Source organism: Ruditapes philippinarum, unplaced genomic scaffold, assembly GCF_026571515.1.
Source record: "Ruditapes philippinarum isolate M1 unplaced genomic scaffold, ASM2657151v2 ctg10301_1_1_1_1, whole genome shotgun sequence".
Classification (NCBI taxonomy): domain Eukaryota; kingdom Metazoa; phylum Mollusca; class Bivalvia; order Venerida; family Veneridae; genus Ruditapes; species Ruditapes philippinarum.
In genome coordinates, this window is record NW_026856379.1 from 24,006 (window position 1) to 35,452 (window position 11,447).

General features: G+C 33.1%; 1 pseudogene; it reads left to right on the plus strand.

The window, feature by feature from the left end:
* The first annotated feature begins 245 nt into the window (after positions 1 to 245).
* On the plus strand, positions 246 to 2,788 carry LOC132746329 (bis(5'-adenosyl)-triphosphatase enpp4-like; annotated as a pseudogene).
* Positions 2,789 to 11,447: the final 8,659 nt, after the last annotated feature.

An 11,447-nucleotide genomic window follows, 5' to 3' on the forward strand; every position in this document is an offset into this window, starting at 1 on the left:
TTTTATTACAGACGCTAAATATATCATTGTTATCAAAGAGCTCAAAATATTTGTTGACTAAGACTATTGATAGAGCTTAAGACTTTAAGACTAGAGTCTACAGAATTGGACATACATGTTATTTATAATAAACAAACAAATCAGACGATACATTTTGTAGGACCCTCCTGATAATGAGTGCATCATAATTGAATAAACAAATAAACTTATCTAGAGTATCACATTTTAATAAGCGTACGTCTGTATTGTATAGCTAAAGGCATACAAAGCGTTCGTTGAATCAACTACAAAAATGTCGCTCAAAATATACCTGATCATTTCACTGGTATGTTTCTTTATAGAATCATCTTGTTGTAAAGTCTTGTTAATATCTATGGATGGATTTCGATGGGACTACATCAACCAAGTAGATACACCAAACTTTGATGCATTTGCAGCAAATGGGACCAGGGCTGATTACATCAACAATACATTTGTAACGAAAACATTTCCAAGTCACTACTCAATTGCGACCGGTAAGTTCAAAATGTCACTATATATCAAATATGATATCAGCTTGTACGCATAAGCGCCAATTTAGCGGATTTAATAAAACGGACAATTTACCATTATAATGTTTTAAATTAGTAGGCAATTGAAGAAAAATGTTAAACCTAATGTTATCAGAAATAATACATATTTATCATTAGATAAAGTACGGTATAATTATCATTTAATTAATTTACAAATAATAAATTAACGTATTCATTTTTATTTGCATTTGGAAAACACAAAGAGAAAATTTTTAAAATCTAAAAATCGAATAATCTGTTTTCAGGAAATCAACATACTTGCATCCTATTTAATATCCACGAAATTGAAAATATGCCTAAGCATTCAAATGATCTAACATTTGTTTGAGGTTTTTGGAGATCAAGTGATAATGTTCAATATTAAGTTTTCTATTGGTTTGACATACTCTATTTTGTAGGTCTTTACGAAGAAAGTCATGGCGTCATTTCAAATCACATGTATGATCCTTTATTTGATGAGAAATTTAGTTTTGGTTCAAAGGACACGAAATGGTGGGACGAAGGCGAGCCAATATGGGTCACTGTACAAAAGCATGGTTTAAGAAGCGGCGTATTTTTCTGGCCTGGAAGTGAATCAGTAATAAGAGGGTTGCGACCAAACATATATAAAACATACAATCGGTCTATTGAATTCAAATTAAGAGTTGATACAGTTGTCCAGTGGCTTTCCAATTCGAGTTTTAATATTGATTTGGCTATGCTTTACTTTAATGAACCGGATCACACAGGACATGTACACGGTCCAGGATCGCAGACGACAAAAGACAAAGTAAAAGAAATGGACGATATTCTTGGTTATTTGGTGCAGAAATTTGACGAAGCTGATCTTTGGAAAACAGTAAATGTCCTGCTGACAAGCGACCATGGTATGGCTGAAGTTAACTATGCTACTCGACATATTGATCTCTCAAACTACATAGATATGAATTCAATTGTGCAAATGCCGGAAATTTGGCCCAGTTGCCAATATATTGCCTAAAGCTAATATGGTTGATGAAATCGTCAAAAACCTTACCGGTGTTGACCATCTCCGAGTTTACAAAAAGGAAAATATACCAGATCACTGGCACTATAAAAACAATAGGAGAATTTTGCCAGTTCTGGCAGTTGCGGATGAAGGCTGGGTTATTTTAAGGGTAAGAACTTTACTCTTGGTGAGGGTAAGAACTTCACTCTACCCCCTTGGAAGCATTTGTGCTTCTGCACATTCTGTAATTATTGATAATATTCTATATCTATTGCAGACGTGTTTTTGAAATTATGTTAATGTAAAATATCACAAAGCGTGTTATATTTGACTGGTTTTAGATTAGTAAAATTATTTATTTTTAACTTAAATACTTAACTTCTAACTTGACATTTTATAAATTTGTTTCAGGGTCAACGTGAATACAGATATTCTACCAAAGGAGCACATGGTTATGACAACATGCTGATGTCAATGAAGCCGATTTTCTACTCACGTGGTCCAAATATCAAGGTTGGATACAAATGTGATCCGTTTAATACACTAGATATCTACCCACTGGTGTGTGAAATGCTAGGGATACCTCCTGCACCCAACAACGGAACACTGGACAACACTAGAAGTTTTATTGTTAACAGACCATCTGGCTCGCAAATCGTCGGATGAGTTTTTCTATAGTTTTGTTTTGTAAATATGCCGTTGTAGACACGTGTTGATTTCCGTTAACCAGAACGATATTAACACCGTCCATTTAAAGCAGCACGCCTCCAGATTAATGTCAATTTTCATGAAAATTTTAAAAAGTATTTAAAAGTGAAATATCGTGAGATAAACGAATAAAATAATTTACATATTGCAATCCGGCATTTACAATCCAAGAAAATTTCCAAAATGTGGTCTACATATGTAAAAACAGCCCTTACTGCGTTAGTAACACAGTAGAATTATGGCGACAAAATACCGCAAAATCAGTCTTAAACCGCACATAACATGAAAAATCTAACTTGGATCTCGAATGTTTTTACCTTTCCTAAAATGTAAGTACATTTTGCTCAATATTGATATTCTTGAGATATTTTCGCTCATCTGGAGGCGTCCAGCTTTAAAGGTAATTGCCGGACAATTGAACTATGAGTGTGTTATATCAGACAATTTATACGCCAGAAGTTTGGTATATAATAAAAATTCGCAAACCCTATATGTCAATTTGATTTTTGATTTGTTATCAAGTAGCTTTGATTAAATAAAATTGCACTAAATTCTGTTCAGTTTTGTGATTAACTTGTTTTTGAGTTCATTTGTTTGTTTGTTTGTTTCATTTTACGCCTTTTTCAAACAGTATTTCAGTCATATATGCGGGGAGTTTCCTTACCATCGTTCCTGGAGAGTTACACCAGTACTAGACTACCTTCCTCCGCGCTTAATTACCAAAGCATCTCCCGGGGATCGAATCCACGCCAGAGAGGTAACTGGATTAAAAGTCGTAGACTCTAACCCCTCGACCACGGAGGCGGTTATAATTTCAGAATGATTTCGAATACATTATCAGCCTTTTGACAATAATATCTGTTTTCAATGGTTCAGTGATAGTTCTTTATAAAGAATTTAATTACATACATTGCAGCTATCGTGTCATATAAAATGATATATATAACAAATTTAGTAACAAATATATCATGGATTGCTTATTATTTTAAGTGCGGAATGATTCTAAATCGGATATACGAGGGGTATTCAAAAAAAATTGATATCATAACGATTTGTAGATACTTTCAATCTGTAATGCATTCAAAGAAATCTTCTTTATAGTAACGCGTTAGTGATCAAATTATCTGAGATCAACATGAAATGACATAGTCCGAAACAGGTTTTCTGTTGAGAAAACAAAATAACAGCAGTTCCAAGGGCTCTACTCGGTGAATATATGTTAACAAGCAAAACACGTAATAATTTTTAAAATAGAAATTTAAGAACAACGCAGTAAAACATTCGCACTCCAGAATTATCATCATTATTGTCGTGACTTTTTTAACCAAACAGAAATGCAGGTAGGACCACTTTAGCAAATTGTGAATTTTATCAATAAAAATGTTCTAAAGTATCTTGTTGTCGGAAAAAGCCGTGACTTAAAGATATGTACCGGAGTTTTATCACGTTTTAATAAACGAAACAATTGAAATATTGTAGTAATTTTATGGCAGTTTATTGGCCATTTAAACACGTTGGCGAGTTTTGTTGTTATCCAGATGCAGAGTCCTCTAATATTGTTATTGTGTTTCGTTAAAGTCATGTCAACTCACGATAACCTTCCTGTACCGAATTCTGAATGATGTCTGTATTTAAGGTGGTCACATTTTCAGATCACTCGTCTTTAAACCAGCCTTGAAATGTTGAATCAACTAAGCTATAGTTCTGTACAAGAGTTGAAAATTTGATATACACACTTATTTCAGCGTTTTAAATGGCCGTTTTCAAATCGAATGCAGATAGCCTCGTGTATTCCTATTATGCTTTACACATAAACGACAGCGCACGAAAATTGCAAATACATTCACAAAATATTGATTTCAAATCTTGTCACAAAGTACACATGTATAAGTGGATTTTGATTATTTACGGAACACCCCTCGTATTTTAGTCTGCTTACTCTCCATAAGATATTGTCCTTCTCATAGATTTAAGTCTAAGCCCTTGGTAAAATTGAAACTTCAATAACATACGCACTTTTAACATTTACGCGCACGACATTGTCAGGATTATTGGTGACAAATTCAACTAACATTTACCATTACCTTCAGTTGCCGGTAACTCGCATTTACCAACAGTCTGGAGTTGTTTCCCCTTACACTACGTTATAGGTAAATATAGACAAGGAACCAGAATAACGTTTACAGATTTACTATTTTGGATGTTCTTTAAGATATCCATGTTTATATTTGTTCATCTTTTTTAAGCTTGGCTTCAATCTATTACGGCGTGTACAATTCAGTTCAATTCAATTCAATTTTTATTAGCGTAAGAAACATATTAACATATAATATGTTCATCGCCATACATTTAAGTGCGGCAGTTACATACAACATGAGAAGATAGATAGATAGATTCTTTTATTTCCTCCAATTATGAAGAGCAGACTCGATATCATGTGTATATTAGTAGTAACAAACTATTTCTAATCTTCCTCTTTAACCAAATAGCTGCTGTCATGGGCTAACTGATTATATATTAAAGGTAAGTAAAGATAATGATATTGAATTGTCTACTGTCTATTGTTTGTTTTTTGTTTGTTTTTTTTAATAGGAAAATATTCCTTGTTAAATCTACCATTGTTAGAATATTCTCTATACAGATACAGAAAATAACTCATGTATTTCAATTGTTATCTAAATTGCATGCATATTACACGGAAATCATATTTCATTTATAAAATAATATTTTATCTATAACATAATATTTCATCTAAGATACATATAACCTGTTGTCTGCAAAAATTGCTAATAATAAAATATAAAATCTATATAAATTGCATGCATATTACACAGAAATCATATTTCATCTATAAAATAATATTTTATCTATAACATAATATTTCATCTAAGAAACATGTTACCTGTTTTCTGCAAAAATGGCTAGTTACAAAATATCAAATCCCAAATGATTGTACAATCATATAACGCAATATGGAAATATTAAATGTCTATGCATAAGTCGCGTAGACATAACAATTTTCCAAAACAATTTCGTATTCTCCGGCTCAATTACTCTTTAAATATCTTGATATGAGCCGCGTCATGACAAAACCAACATAGTGGGTTTGCGACCAGCATGGATCCATACAAGCCTGCGCATCCGCGCAGTCTGATCAGGATCCATGCTGTTCGCTATCAGTTTCTCTACTTGTTATAGGGTTTGTAAGCGAACAGCATGGATCCTGATCAGACTGCGCAGATGCGCAGGTTGGTCTGGATCCATGCTGGTCGCAAACCCATTATGTTGGTTTTGTCGTGACGCGGCTCATATGTCCTTTTTTGGATCCGATATATAGAAATTATTTCATTTGCAGCTCATGCAAGCAGCTATTTGGTTCAAGAGGAAGATCAAAGATAGTCTGAATATGAAATTCCATTAACAAATATAGAGAAGTTTTTTATATTTAAAGCCAGTTTTAACTTGCACACAATTGAAATATAAGGATAATTTGAAAAAAGAAAATTTCTTTGAAAGTGGCATTGCTATTATCGTCGAAATATACATGTCTATGCAATGGCAGATAATAAACTTAAAGACACATTATGTCTAATAAATGAATATTTTTTCTCTTCTTTATAAAGGGTTAGAATGTGTTTTATAATGTTTTAAATAACTGATAAAAAGCATATTAAATTGCTGCCATCGTAAATAAGTATTGCCGAATGTGATTACATTTGTCATAACTATTTAACATACTGGTATTTTGACTTCCACATAAAATTCTAATTATCTTTATAACTGCACTTATTGCCAAAAAAAGAGCAAGAGTAGCAAATTAAAGATGCTTCAGCTTTAAAGCCAATGTGTACTTTACCGGTTTTTACCTGGACATCAAGTGTAATAAGGTTTTGATAAATTGAATATTATAGCATTTGAATTGTGCCTTTAACCTGCCACATTTATGTAATGAATCTGCTTTGCTTTGAAAGTAGAACAGGCCAATCGAAGTTAATTAATTTGATTTTAATAGCAAGATACAAAAGACTTATTTACCAAGTTTTACACCAAACTTGTTAAAGCAAATCTTACAAAGGTGTACTATATAACCATTCCTGTACAGTTTCAGGAGGAGATTTTGTGTAAAGCGTAACTATTTTTAGTACTGGAGCAAATCTATATAGATATAGCAGTTGTGTAACGGCCCGCATAATGAGCATTGCTGTACAGTAGAATTGAGAAGGAGACGCTATCTATTTTTTATCTCGATCAGCAGCCAGAAACGATTGTAGTATAATTTATTTGTAAAAAGAAATTTCAAGTGATGATAACAGCGATTGTGGACAAGATATTGTTTATCATACAAATGCTTGCTTTAGCTCCGGTGGAAACCTTGTAAAGAAAACTGAAACGACTTAAGCATTTTTTTGTTATAGTGACGTTATTCCTGTAAAGTTTCATTAATATCAAAAAAGCGATTTATGTCTTTAAAGTGTCTTGTTTTCTCCCAACTTTTGACAATGAACATAGCAGCTTTCAGTCCAAACAACCAAATGTACAACGAATATAATATAAAAGAATACTTTATAATTTTATGTTGTGTCATGTCATTATACATTTAATGTTACATATTAATGACATGTACAAAAAAGCAATCGATGTTATATTATTCACTTGAATGTACAAATTAGTAAATATTACTGTTATTTACATTTAAAGAATACCTCTTATTCATATCTGGTACTTCGTAATATCATATGAAAGGTAACATAAGAGTAGTTTACCAGTCAGACGGCCGCTTGACACAGGGCGATCACAACAGCCCAGGTTAACAAACCACAGAAACAAATCAGTCTTTCCTTAATTTTTTCCGTTTTTACTGAACACCAACACAAGTTATAAATTATGCGTACGTTATGTTTGAATCGCGTGATTATATACTTGAACACATACAACTCGCACACAGACAATCTAAACGTCTTCATCTTTTCATGCATGACATATAGAAAATGCGTAGATATGGTATTCTTTTTTCTTTTCCATTTTTCAAACGACTTTGTATTTTGTTTGATGTGCTGTTTTAAAAAAGGGGGAAGGACCTTATTGCGCAGTTTTTCCTAATTGATTAAAAACAAGAAGTATCTTAAATTAAAAAGAGATACTCTGTCTGACTAAATCTGGTTTAATTTTTGCATATCGTATCTTAGGAAACATGGAAACAGAATAATAAGGATTATGATATAGAGGCTAGTTAAGCTATTTACAATATTAAAATCATATGCATATGATAGCAAATACGAAGTACTTTAAATAGAAGTCTAAACAAATCTTTAAAAGTAAAGAAGAAGTAAATAAGAACTACAAACAAAACAATTATTTCGTACTCATTTTTTTTCGTCTCAGTTCATTTGTACTGTCATGTAATTCTTTAATTTATATTATTGTGAATGCCGTTTTGGCTCAAAGAAAAACATTAAAATAATTGAAGTTTAATCAAATCGAAATTTCAATAGAAAGTTTATAAATGATAACGTTTTGTTGATACGAAATACCCGAATCAACAGATTTACATCACCTTTGGAAATAACGAAAGAAACCTAAAATCCAATAAAAGAACAGAAAGTAAGGTTTCTAATCTAAAAAGAACTGAGACAAACATTTATTTTTAACAAACCATTTTGGTAATTAAATAAATAATTCTTTAATAAGTAAAATACATGAAAAATATAAAGTTTAACTTTGTATCATTTCACATAAATAACAGTTGATAAAAAACTGGATGGGTGCATAATTTTCGCTAATGTCGTGTGCATGACTAAACGGGATTGTGGACGTAATTGTAAGTGGTGGTTTCGTAAGTGTTAGACAAAATTTATAACTCATTAATCTGTAGGAGGATGCATGGCAATATAGCACTTATACAATTTACGATAATGTTTTAATTGGTGAACTGCATGGTGTGGATGGTGTGGTATTATATCACTTCTACTTGTTGTTGCTGTTGCTATAGTTGTTAATGTTGCTGTTGTTGTTGTTGTTGCTGCTGCTTTTGCTGCTGCTGTTGTTGTTGTTGTTGTTGTTGTTGTTGTTGAGATGCACGATACCAGAAATTGTGAACTGGCGATATCTGATAAGAGCAGTCGATGCGGTCGATTCACTTGACGGATAGTTCCAAATGATGCTAAAATCCAACACACAGTCTAAACAAAAGCACAATCCTATTAATTATGCAATATATATTGTCTACGTAGAATGGTTTGGGAGTAAAAACGTTTTTCTAAATCAGTAACTTGTTCTATTTTTTGTGTGATTATTTTCATTTGTCGGTATCAACATATAAACGCAAACAGCATCATCATACCACACGGTTTAACAGATTGCTACAGTGATGACAGATTGCTACAGTGAAGACAGATTGTTACAATTATGACAGATTGCTACAATGATGACATATTGGTACAGTGATGACAGATTGCTACAGTGATGACAGATTGTTACAATGATGACATATTGCTACAGTGATGACAGATTGCTACAGTGATGACAGATTGTTACAGTGATGACAGATTGCTACAATGATGACAGATTGCTACAGTGATGACAGATTGCTACAGTGATGACAGATTGTTACAATGATGATAGATTGCTACAGTTGATGACAGATTGCTACAGTGATGACAGATTGCTACAGTGATGACAGATTGCTACAGTAATGACAGATTGTTACAGTGATGACAGATTGCTACAATGATGACAGATTGCTACAGTAATGACAGATTGTTACAGTGATGACAGATTGCTACAGTGATGACAGATTGTTACAATGATGACATATTGCTACAGTGATGACAGATTGCTACAGTGATGACAGATTGTTACAGTGATGACAGATTGCTACAATGATGACAGATTGCTACAGTAATGACAGATTGTTACAGTGATGACAGATTGCTACAGTGATGACAGATTGTTACAATGATGACATATTGCTACAGTGATGACAGATTGCTACAGTGATGACAGATTGTTACAGTGATGACAGATTGCTACAATGATGACAGATTGCTACAGTGATGACAGATTGCTACAGTGATGACAGATTGTTACAATGATGATAGATTGCTACAGTGATGACAGATTGCTATAGTGAAGACAGATTGCTACAATGATGACAGATTGCTACAGTGATGACAGATTGCTACAGTGATGACAGATTGTTACAGTGAAGACAGATTGCTACAGTGATGACAGATTGCTACAGTGATGACATATTGCTACAGTGATGACAGATTGTTACAATTATAACAGATTGCTACAGTGATGACAGATTGCTACAGTGAATACAGATTGCTACAGTGATGACAGATTGCTACAGTGATGACAGATCGCTACAGTGATGACATATTGCTACAGTGGTGACAGATTGCTAGAGTGATGGCAGATTGTTACATTGATGATAGATTGCTACAGTGATGACAGATTGTTACAATGGTGACAGATTGCTACAATGATGACATATTTCTACAGTGATGACAGATTGCTACAGTGATGACAGATTGCTACAGTGATGACAGAAATCTAACATTAACTGATTACTACAGGTAGATTATAAATTAGTTGATATATTAAAATTGTGAATAAACGATAGTTCTAGTAATACTATTAATTTACTGTCCATCGAGTTGAAATACTATCAAGAATTTTTCTCTCCTCGTTGCTTATTTTGATGCGAAATTGAGAAATTCAATTATCATTTGTGACATATTATCAAGATAATGGTGATTACTATTTCCTTATAAATGTATTTATACATGTACATGACGTACACATTTGCAAGTTCTTACGCGTTTAAGCATTTTTATATTAGATGGTTAAGCACCCATCATGATAAAACCTAGGTATTTTAAAAATCAGAATGATAGTTTTCAGAGGACAACATTTTAGCTCCTGAACATTTGACTTAATTCTAGTAATTAGTGATACTTTAAAGATGGTCTTTAACCTTAGTGTTATTATATTTAGATTATTAGAATCTAACACCTGCTGCCGTATAGACCGGAATATCTAGCTTGAGGGTAATTGTTTACGGTGGTAACGAGGCTCTGCTGAGTTTCTGCTTAACAGTTACCCAAGAGCTAGATATTCCAGTCTATAACGACGGTGTTTGATTTTATTTCTTGCATATGAAAATTTAATATTTATCATATTTTGGAAAGAAAATACGAGAACTTCATGTAGCACTATTTACTTATGGTACCGTATGAATATACAACTTAAATTCATTCGTGCGGCAACATGCATAAAAAGCACGCGGAATTGACGTCATTTAAAGCACACGCCCTGTCTTATACGGGACGGTAAGACAGGTTTTTGTAGCACCGGCGTAAACAGTAGATTAATAATATCTGTCATATGTTGCGGTTCGGACCGAGGGGACCCGCCCATTGGGCGGTAACAAGGCTTGCCGAGTTAGGCCCATTGGCGGGTACCCGAGGGACGGATATTCCGATCCGAACCGCAAACATATGTCAGATATTTTTTCTTGCATATTTTGACATATCATTTCATATTCAAAATGGTTACCTCAGTATGATATATGTTCATGGAAATTAGATTTATTTCATCCATAACTATTTTCTTACATAGCTAGCGTATGAACTTAAATAACAACGGCGAAATGACGTCATCCTAAGCACCTATTTCTATTCTAAAACAACGTCATTTTAACGCGGTTCATTTATAAAGTGCTCTAAAATGACGTTATTGTTTAGAACGCGGCTTATCTGGCAAACACCCCCCCCCCATCCCCCCCTCTCCAGATGAAATTTTCGGCATGGGTAAAACTACGGAAACGCCAGTCTGCTATGCAAAAAAATCCTGTCTGATATGCAAGAAAATTTTCTAAATTTATATCATAAGTGCTAAAATTAAGAACATCCATATAATAATGTAAGCAATAACTGTTACATTTTATACTGTCTACAGTTTAAAGACCCAACTACTTACCTTCTTGGTGTTTTTTCTTATTTATATTACTAGTGTTTGATATAGCCAATACATTTTCCTTAAGTAAAATAATTTATAATATACTTATTGATAAATGACAATGAGTAATATTAACGAAAAAAATGCGAATTTTTCATTTTCCGCATTTTCACTGAAACAAATCACTGCAGTTAAACATCTTTTCCGTATTTTCACAAAATTTAAAGGGGAAGTCT